This window comes from Rhagoletis zephyria, unplaced genomic scaffold (assembly GCF_001687245.7).
Source record: "Rhagoletis zephyria isolate East Lansing unplaced genomic scaffold, Rhagoletis_zephyria_1.1 Rzeph_scaffold_00683, whole genome shotgun sequence".
Lineage (NCBI taxonomy): Eukaryota > Metazoa > Arthropoda > Insecta > Diptera > Tephritidae > Rhagoletis > Rhagoletis zephyria.
In genome coordinates, this window is record NW_016157767.1 from 64,332 (window position 1) to 74,865 (window position 10,534).

The window sequence follows — 10,534 nt, forward strand, 5'->3', positions numbered from 1 at the left end:
AGTGAGGCTAATAAAAGCTTCATAAGTTGATTTTCATCATGGAATACTTGTAATGAATTCAAATCGAGCCCTAACCGCCAAAATAACGTAAGCGACATTTTTTTCAAAATTTTCTTTTTGATACAGAAATGCATCTAGATGCTCTACGAATATTTCTGCATCAAAAAGAAAATTTTGAAAAAAGTGTCGCTTACGTTATTTTGGCGGTTAGGGCTCGAAATATATTCTGCTGTTAAATGGAAATGTGTGTTATTTATTTATTTTGATTATACAGGCCAATAACAAGGGTCAAGAAGCAAAAGCACTAACGTTCTTTTATTCCCGAGGTACATGGGAGTGCTGGATCCGAGTCTGGCCATATTTTTGTGATATCCTAACCCAAAAGTGCAAAAGAAGAATGTTCTTCGTCATATGTGTAGTATCGTCAATTATTTTTTTACACGACACAAAAACTTAACGTGATATATAGCAATTCTACGCCCAGCTTCGGATTCAGCGCACTAAAATCCTTCGGAAATGCAGATTAGTGTTTGCCACCAAAAAAGGTAAAATTTGCTTTCCTATGATATTCTATGCAAAATCTTGCCATAGAATTTAGTTAAATATTAAATAAAATGTATGGTGCCTAATCTTTTAATTTCAAACCTACTGCAATTTCGCTGGTATAACTTATAAATACAAACATACATACGTGGCACATATTTAAACGCGAAAAATTATTCTGCAACAAAATTTTTTCGTAAAATAATATAAGCAAACATAATTGACCTTTAAATTTTAATATTGATGATTCCAATTGAATATAATATTAGTGTTCAGTGGGGCCATAAAGCTAACTATTTTAATTAATACTAAATACATCAAAATAAATTCCTGCACGCCAAATTTAATTTATATAAAATTCCAATGTCATAGAATTAGCAAAGTTTTTGTATGCAAATATGTACATACATACATACATATGTAGTTGAATACAATCTATTTTTGTTCATCGATATAACGAAATAAAAAAAATATATATAATTCCGAAGGCTTTTAATTTTATAACGCTTATTGTTTTCAGTTTTAAAATTGTATGTTTTTTTCATCTTAAATAATGCTCGTATATTCATAGCAAAGTGAGTTTTCTAACAAACCTCTATGCCTTAAATCACTGCAGAACTAAATTCGGCTCCAAAACTTCTGATTAGTTTACTGAAGTACATAGATATCGTCGTTTAAAGTACAAAACCGCGTATGTGAGGTTGCGTAAATTATTTTCCAGAGAGTAAAAACACTCATATTTCAAACTCGCTCAATTTTTTATAAAGAAATCAAATTTCTGTCCAGCGTATTTTAGGGCGAATGGATAACGATTGAGCCAAGAGCTTGTGTGAGCAAATCCCATTTTTGGCAGCAAATGTCAGTTACGCGGTTTTGTACTTTAAACGACGATATGTATATCGCGGTGAAATAGTTGGCATCCAAATTATTTATAAAATAGATTATGGAATGACAAATTACTAAAAATTTGGCTAAATTTTGAAATAATCACTGGTAACGCGAAAATAAATAATTTTCAAAAAAAAAAAAACACAAAAATGCTGTAGGTGACCCTAGTGTCAAGATTTTATTAAAAATTTTATTTATGGACCGATTCCACACACACTCGAAACATATCTCACACTATATTCAAAAGTGACACAACTCAACATTACACGTTTGTTAGAAAATGTGAAAAACTATTTCTTAGCGCTTGGCAATCATATAGGAAAGGGATACTTTATTTTAGGTTTTTTTTTTTTCAAAAAATTATAATAAAAATTTGCTACAGATAGATAATTAAACTAATATGGACATTCAAATGTAATTAATAATCTTGAAGTAATTTTTGATTCGAAGTTTACATTCACAAATCATATCAATTTAGTATTAGAAAATCGTATGCCATGCTTGCTTTTGTAAGGCGCCATATTATGGAATTCACTAATCCGTATACATTTAAACTTTTGTATATAGCTTTTGGACGTTCCAAGCTTGGGAACGCGTCCTTCAGCTAGTCTCCTTTTTAAGGGTGTAACATTTCTAGTATTGAGCGCTTTTCGGGTTCTATTTCCGTATGTGAATCGAGATGCTGGTTGGTAAACTTGAAATCCTTGCAAAGTAGAAGAATACCCGTATCTTTAATTTTGCATTGCGGGTGACTTCCAAAATTGAGTTCGAAGTGGCAAAAATAAAAAATAAAAATACTTTCTTGTTTTCTATTTAATAAAATAATGTGATTAACACACTTGCCAGTTTAAAAAAAAACAGAGCTCCTGAAGCCAGGAAAGAACTATTTTGCTCTGAGGAAATATATGTCCTCCTCACATGATCGGCTCACTCATGAATTTGCATGTGATGTATTTAGCAAAAAGTATTTATGTTTGTGTTGATGGCATCATTGTTATCGTTATCGCTCCGAATTTTAAAGTGATGCGAAAGATATTCGTCACTGGCATTTTTAAAAAACAAAACTTGAAACAACAAAACTGCAAAGATTTCTACGCCAAACTTAAAATTCATTAACTGACAAAAAAGAAAAGCCCCAATTTAGATAAATCGATGATAAACAAGTAAGCAAGCAAGAAGCTGAAAAGGTGTTCCACTTCAAAGCTGGATGGGCAAATGGAGTTGTCATTTACGCCTATCACAGTCAGGTGTTTGTGTCACGTGAAAGCAGTCCCGTCTTCTTAGTGAGAGGAAATAATTAGGCAAACCTTCTCAGATTGAAGACAACATGAGTTTTGCCCACCTGCATCATCCACTCGATGGCTCCCAGTCATTCCTGAGCGAAGTATCCAGTTCCTGGTGGTGGCTTCGATGGTTGAAGTGGGGAGTGCCAACCTGTTATAGGTTGCGGATCAGGGAATGCCTGGTCTAAGCTAACTATGGCCAAAGAGTCAGATGTCTAATTTCCAGGCACTTCCGAGTTGCCCGGCAGCCAGAGTAAAGCAAGCTCGTTATCTTTACCAACATAATTTAGTCGAGACTTGCATTGCCGAACTAGTTTGGAACTACTTAGATAGAGGGCTGGCCAACACCTTAAGTGCAGCTTGGCTGTACCAGTAGACATGTAAACTCCTTCCTTTCCACCTATTTGTGACCATGTAGTCTACTTCGAAAAGTACTCCTGATCCCGACCCTAAGTCAGTTTTGGGGCCATCAGTAAAGATCAAAAATGTACGAGTGCGGGCTCAGTGCTTGAATAAAACCAGCATCTGCCATCAGGGAACCCTCTCTTACTCTAGAATCTCTTCAAAAAAGGCAATGGTGGCGTACTGTCCTGTAGCATTGAAAATACGCAAGTATTCAAATATCCACCGCCGACAATTCCACATCGCCTAACTCAGTGTTATACCAAAATTCTTTCCTTTTTAGTCTGCAGGTGGCCTGTCGAGTCGCCCGTGGACCGCTGGGGATCCTCCTGGACCACTTTGGGAATCAGTGCTCTATATGCACGAAAAACTTCCATTAATAGAGCCGTAATTGATTTCAACCGAATTAATAAATGTGTTGATATCGGTTTTTAATTAAAAGAAACGCTTTTCGAGTTCTGGGTCTTTTCTATAAGTAGTTTTATTTATCCTATAAGTAGTTTTATTTAACCTAGTGGCGCACTACCTAATTAACATAGAAGCCATAAGAACGGGATGAACATACGAGAACATTATTGTAATGGAAAGATCCTAGAAGGAGAAAAAAATGTGTAACACCTTTTATTCCACCGTCCCACATTGGTTGAAATTACCGGTTTCAGCGGCAGAAAGTCCATTTTTAAAGTTATGTTTTTGTTAAAACTAAGAATTGCACTTTGTAGGAAACTATTTAGAATACCCGAAAACGAAAAAATTATGACCAGGTGGCATCTCTGTTTTTATAACAAAGCTGTCAAAACAACAGTTATTTTTTCATCTTCGTTTTCTGTTGATTTACTTCAAAATAGTGAAATAGAAACATATGTTTTTTTAATAATAGTTGATATAATACAAATATCTAAAAAATGGAAATTACTTCTCAAGGTATGTATAACAATATGTTCTAATTATTTTCTAAATAAAAGTGTTGTGTTTGATGAAAATCTGCGTTAAAGTGTGTCGTGTTTGTAGTGACGTTTTGGTGGTGGCGTCTGTGTTTATTGGAATAGAACCGTCTTCATTCGAGTTCATTCGCAAAGTTATTTATATCTGTAGATAGGTCAAGATGTGAGCTTTCATATCGTGAAAAAATCTTTTGCCCCAATTTACCCCAACTCATAATATAACTGATTTCAGGCACCATCAAAATCAACAATTCCGATATTGTAAGTTTTTGGTTAGAAAATAACCACAATGCAAGACGCGTTTTTAATTGGATATCTGCGAAATTTAATGGAAGTGGTGATGAAGACGTTGGAATATTTTGACGTAAGAGTTTATTTACAAATGTTAACATAACAATTTTCTTAATTTTACCTTATCTTTCTTTACAGTTAGAATAAGTATTGATGAACCGTCTGGATAGATGTTATATATAAACCTTTCAGAGAATATTGTTTAAGTTATTTAATGTATTTGAGTACAGAAATTAATTTGATAATATGATTTAATAAATATTAAAAAAAAAAAAAATTGGTTGGACAATATTTCGACGGACGGACATATAAATCGATATAACTCCCCTATATATCGATCCAACTAGCTGATTTTTTCACTGTACATTTCTTTAACTGTCACTAATACATGTGCCAAATATTACAGCTCAAACTTCTTTCTGTGAATTACTGCCGCTGAAACAGGTCATTTCGACCAATGTGCGTCCCCGTATTAGGCAGGAGATCATTGCGCATGGTGGCAAACAGAGATCCCACGTTTGGAAGTAAGGCCATAATCTAAGTTCATAGCAACAAAAATGTGGTTTTTACAACATAGAGCGAGAGCTCATAAAATTTAAAGATGTTGCCATATATATAAGGTATCGCCACGATACTAATCTACTACTACTAAATATGTTTGGAGGTTTAACTGTTTCGAGAAAAATATTTGCATATTTCCCGTTGTCTAGAAACCACCCTCTATTTTGGGATACACTCTAATGTTATCACTATAAAATATATAAACAAATATTCATTTGGTATAAATATAATCATACTAATTAACAAGCGGTTAAAGGTAATATAATAGGCGCAGTTTAGACGCAATTTACCCACGTAAAAAAAAATCAGAAAAGGTCTACCTATTTAAATATCGAGGGCTTATATTCAATATCTGCAATATCTGCAATTTTACAAAAACTACTTTGTGATGTTAGAACCTATCTGGGATTTACCTATCATCACTGATGTTAATTCTGACTTTGCAATTTAAAAGTAAATTCTTCTGTCAAGCGTTATATAAGTTAAGGCCTAGGTGAAAAGTGCCTAGAGGGTATTGAGTATAAGCCCTGGATATGTAAATACACATGAAAAAATACATCATACAGATGTGTGTATTTAAAAGTTATCAGAAATACACGTTTTTGTTAAGTCCTGTTGAAACCGCCTTCGTGTGCCTCCAAATATTCTCCCGAATATGGCCTTGCACGCTTGAACAAATTTTAATTTTTCGGAGTAAAAAAAATGATAGCAAGCCTTGCTCTCTTGTATGATAGAACGTCAATTTTTTACGTGAGATCAACAAATTTTTTTTTGGCATCTATAAGCAAAACTTCTGCAGGGTCTTTAGATATTTTAGATCCATTGTCAAATTATTTTACGTTTTTGGGGTGAGAGATTTTAGCTTTGTAGATATTAGTCCTTCAAAATGACTGTCCTTGCCTACTTCGTTGAAGATTTATTCGAATGATAAATCACGGATGGAACAAAATGTTGAAATACCCAAGTGAATTTTTTATGTAATTTTTAAGAGATGAAAAATTAATTATGTCATAACTTTTGCAGCACACCTTACACTGGTTTGAAATTTTATGTTTTATGTTAGTTCTTATGTGAACACTTCATAGGTAGAAGGTTGCTAAAGTGTGTTGGTAAGTATAAAGTTTCCATCAGCTCCAGATTTTGAAAAAACGAGGTCAAGGTGTGAAACATCGCGTTTTTTGCAATATTTGAGAAGCTCTAGCAAAGAAAGCACCTGGACCTGATGGTCACTTGAAGTCATTTATTGAACAATAAAAATATAAATATTGCAAAGTTGTGCAGATTTTTCTGATCTGTAAAATAAATGAGTATAAGTGACCTAAGAGTCAAGTTACAAGGATGGTATTCTCAGGGATTGTAGTCGAAAGTTCAAGATAACCGACATTAATAGCCCAATTCTGACAAAAAAATGTTTACTGACAAATTTAAACTTTTCCACATATTTTTCCATATAAAAAAGTTTGGCAAGCATTTGTACCGATACAGAGAATAGAGCCGAATTCACACGTAGGAAAAAACTAAAAAAAATATTTCTAGTGTTGTGAATGCACACCTAATAACAAACCACTAACGATATGTCGGAGGCAAAAAATTATTATTCATTTTTTTATTGTTGAACTGTGTAATTTTATTCATTATATTCTCATTTTCGCACTGGAATTAAGGCAACCGTGCAATTATGGGAAATTTCCATATGGCCTTTGAACAAACCAGCACGAATAAATGCGAAAATGCATATATTAAACAAACTATGGAGTAAAAATCATAAACAGCTGTTAGCTAAACCAGAGTTCAACAAAATAACATGCAATCGCACATCTGTACACACAAACAAGCATTTACAATTTGGCAATAATAATTTGCACACTTCTGACATTTAGCATATTTGCTCATATGTACTAAAATTGCAGCGCTGCTAAATACAATAATTTGATGGCGTTTATTTTTGTTTTCATTGCATTGTGCGCAAATGGAAATTGTCATTGAAATTAAGCCATGAGCGATTTTAATCTAAAAACCAGTAATGCAGTTTTTTTTTTTTTTNTTTTTTTTTTTTTTTTTTTTTTTTTTTTTTTTTTTTTTTGTTATATAAGCAACCATATGCATAGGTATGTGGATTTATCCATTTGCTAGTGCTTGCTAAACTGTGGTCATTTATTTGGCTTATGCGCGGAGTTTTGCCATCGGCGGCCACAAGCACGATAAAGCTATGTTAATAATGCGTATGCAACATTTTGTAGATCGCAACACATCAGTGCACAATGTACATTCATTAATAACAACTGTGCTAACATATATATAACAAAAACAACTACATAATTAGAAAAATATATATGTATATATTTATTATCCAACATGCAGACCGCCAATAAATACCTGCATGCATAATCGAGTAAGTTTAAAAGTAGTCTCACCGCAATGTACTGCTATATGCATTATATAGTTTGGCATTCTGTCTGCCTTCTGAATCCATCATTTTCATACTTACAAAAATATATATGGATGTGTGCATGTAGCAGCGTCATCGATGTGCAGTGGTCAGCGCTTCGGACTTTGCACAGTGCAGAAAATTTACTCTCCTTTTGCTGTAAATACATAAATTTTTTACATAATAAAAACAATTATAGTGTGCCTCAAAAAATAAAAGAAAATCCGAAAGTAGAAATGTAAATGTAAACAAAAAAAATCACCAAAATTTCCAATTTTCTATTCAGAATTGTTTGAAAAATTTTAAAGTGTGCTCGAAATCCAATCGAAAATCCCAATACATTAACATTTCATTGAAGAAAATTTTGGGCAGCCTTACTAAAGAAAAACAATTTTAACGTTCCACACCTACATACGTTTAATGCCCCCAAACATTTGAACTCAGCATGGCTAATGGTGTTTTAGTTTATACCTAAAAGGTCATCTTTTCATTGTCCCTTTCTATTTTCGTATTCGATTCTAAAATAAGAAGAAAAAAGCATGCCCTTTTACAGGGTTGAGTGTAACATCAAACACATTTTTCGTATAATATTTTTGTGCAAATATCGATGTCAAAGAGAGTGTTGGTGGGCAATGCGATGTAGTGAAATATTTAGCGCAGTCAGCTCGAAACGCCAAGGTAATCGTTATTAACATAGAGACGACAGAGAAATCTATAATAACAGATGGTTTTTTTAAAAACAGAGCGGGCATTGCGCTTGGCGTTGCAATAGCCCATATTTATAACTATGTAGTTACCTCAAAAATTTAAACCAAGAAAATCGATTACTAAATTTCATTGCAATCAAAAGCACCGTGCAAATGTGCATTCAGAAAATGCTTATAAAATTGAATAATTGAATTGAATAGGTACGTTTTCAAATAATACATGGTCCCTAAATTTAATAAAGATAGAATATTACACTTGTGTCACCCGTGACGGTGGTATACACCATTTATGTAAATCAATATTCACCGTTTGTCGGGGCGTATGAGTAACTTGTTGACATGCAATGAAAACATTAATTTAAACAGCAAAATGCACTAGAAATAGCAAAAAAAACCAAAAGAAGGCACTACAAAAAACAAAAACTTAAAAATAACACTGGTTAACAGGAAAAATGTTCAATGGACGCCAAGACATATCCAATTCCTATAGAGAATTGCTCGCTGATTCCGAAAATCGAGTTAATTTTTTATTCTATGAATAAGTGTTCGAGTTTTTTCCAGGTGTACATGGCGTATGAGGAACATTCTTTCCTGCTCATTTTTCACACAAAGAAATCTTTGCCCATTTATTACTTCCCCAACAAGCAAAATAAACTTAAAGAAAGTTTTTTTTAAGTTTTCAATTATAAACATTAAGCTTACAAAACGTTGATTTTTTGTTTATAAAACGCTTGAAAGTAAGCGTAATATAATCGAAAAGGAACATTGGTTATAAGCGTAGGAATATAAACTTTTAATAAATGTTCAAAAGAAAGCTTTTTATAAGCTTAAAAGTGTAAACTTATAATAAAGGTTCAAAAAAAGTTGTTTATAAGCGTATGAATATAAACTTACTAAAAATTTAAGAAAAAAAAGCTTTTTATAAACATTTTTATAACCCTTTATTTAAAGATATTTCAATAAAAACTCATACATAAATTGCTTAACATCTAGAAACTAAAAGAAATGCGAATTTTCGGCGGACTCATCTACAGTCGCGAAAATGTAAATAGGGAATAGACATTTTAGCATACAAATTCACGATAACACACAAAAATTAAGCATAAAAAAGTTAATTATTATATCTTGTTGCGTGCTTTCAATTACAATATTGGCAAATTGGAAAAACGACATCGATGTAGCTATATATTCCGCTTCATCGCCGCCATTCTCATTGATGAACTTTTCTGAAAGAAATACTTTTTTAATTGAATGTCAAACTAAGAGAGGATAAGGAAAACTCATCATTTGAAGACTCGAATGCTCCACCGATTAGCGCAGCGGGTCCTGGATTGGATTTTTTTTTACCGCATTGGTTTTATTTAATTTTTTCCTTTTAATAAAACATTTTAAAAAACGTAAACACGTCACTTACGATTGAAAAAATTTATATTTACTACTTCATGTCGTTGGCATTTGCATTTCATTTATAAGTTTAAGTTATTTATAAACATTCGCTCTCAAAACTTATTAAATGTTTATTTGAAAAAACTTGTAATAAGCTTAATATTAAAAATGCTTATTTAACGCTTATTATAGCAAACTTACTTTAAGTTATTTTTAAAAACATTTACTGAAATGCTTTTTGGGATTCTTTATTTATTGATCGATTTCCTTCAACTTGATTTTTTTGTAACAGAATAGGCTTTAACCCATCCCTGAATGTACTAAACGTGCGCTCGACGTGAGTTGATACAAGTGGCGCCCAATTCAAAAATGGAACGTTTGAAACTATTATATTAACAGGAATAAGGCTTTAATCGCTTTTTTAAAGGTACAATAGGCAAAAAAAAGGCAAATATCCTAAAAACGGCAAAAAAGGCAATATCAAATAATTACATATATGTATATGGAATCAGGGAAACGTATATCGTGGACATTTCTAATCAAATATATTCTAGCTCTTTATCTGAAGAAAGGCCATTTCCATAAAATCCATGCCCTGCTTATTAATGAACAGCTCACGAAGCTTCACGGTTTTACCTGCCTAAATGAAGGAGTTTTAAAGTAAAACATCAAATCATAAATGACTTAACCTGGAAAAATTATTAGCACCACTTAATTTAGTATGCTTGAATTGATTTGATAGATGCCGACCGTGTGATTAGAATATAATCAATGCTTTTTCTTAAAGTTTCGCACCTTTTACTCGATTTATTCAAATTAATGCAAGTGAAAAATTTGAAAATTTGGCCAAATATGTATACTAAAATCTCCTAGGGTGTATATAGTAAAGGAAATAGCCACACCACCTTATGTCATTCATATATTTAGTCCAACAAAAGCGAGAGAGAATAAATCATTTGGTAACTGCAGTAAACTTCCATCAACTCTGCATGCCTTTACTCGACTTTCGGATATTTGATTCCAGTGACAACTTAACAGACACCCAGAGGCGAATATGGAAACACACGTTTGCTCACATACTCGTAATTAGTTATGCATGAA

The 10,534-nt window shown here is 32.7% G+C and overlaps 1 long non-coding RNA gene across 1 annotated transcript; it reads right to left on the reverse strand.

The window, feature by feature from the left end:
• Positions 1-632: 632 nt before the first annotated feature.
• Positions 633-6,492, reverse strand: LOC108361025 (uncharacterized). Its single transcript, XR_001847221.1, has 3 exons — positions 6,419-6,492; positions 5,535-5,537; positions 633-648 (listed from the first exon to the last, which is right to left on the reverse strand). It is a non-coding gene; the product is annotated as an uncharacterized LOC108361025 (long non-coding RNA).
• Between the last annotated feature and the right edge of the window lie 4,042 nt (positions 6,493-10,534).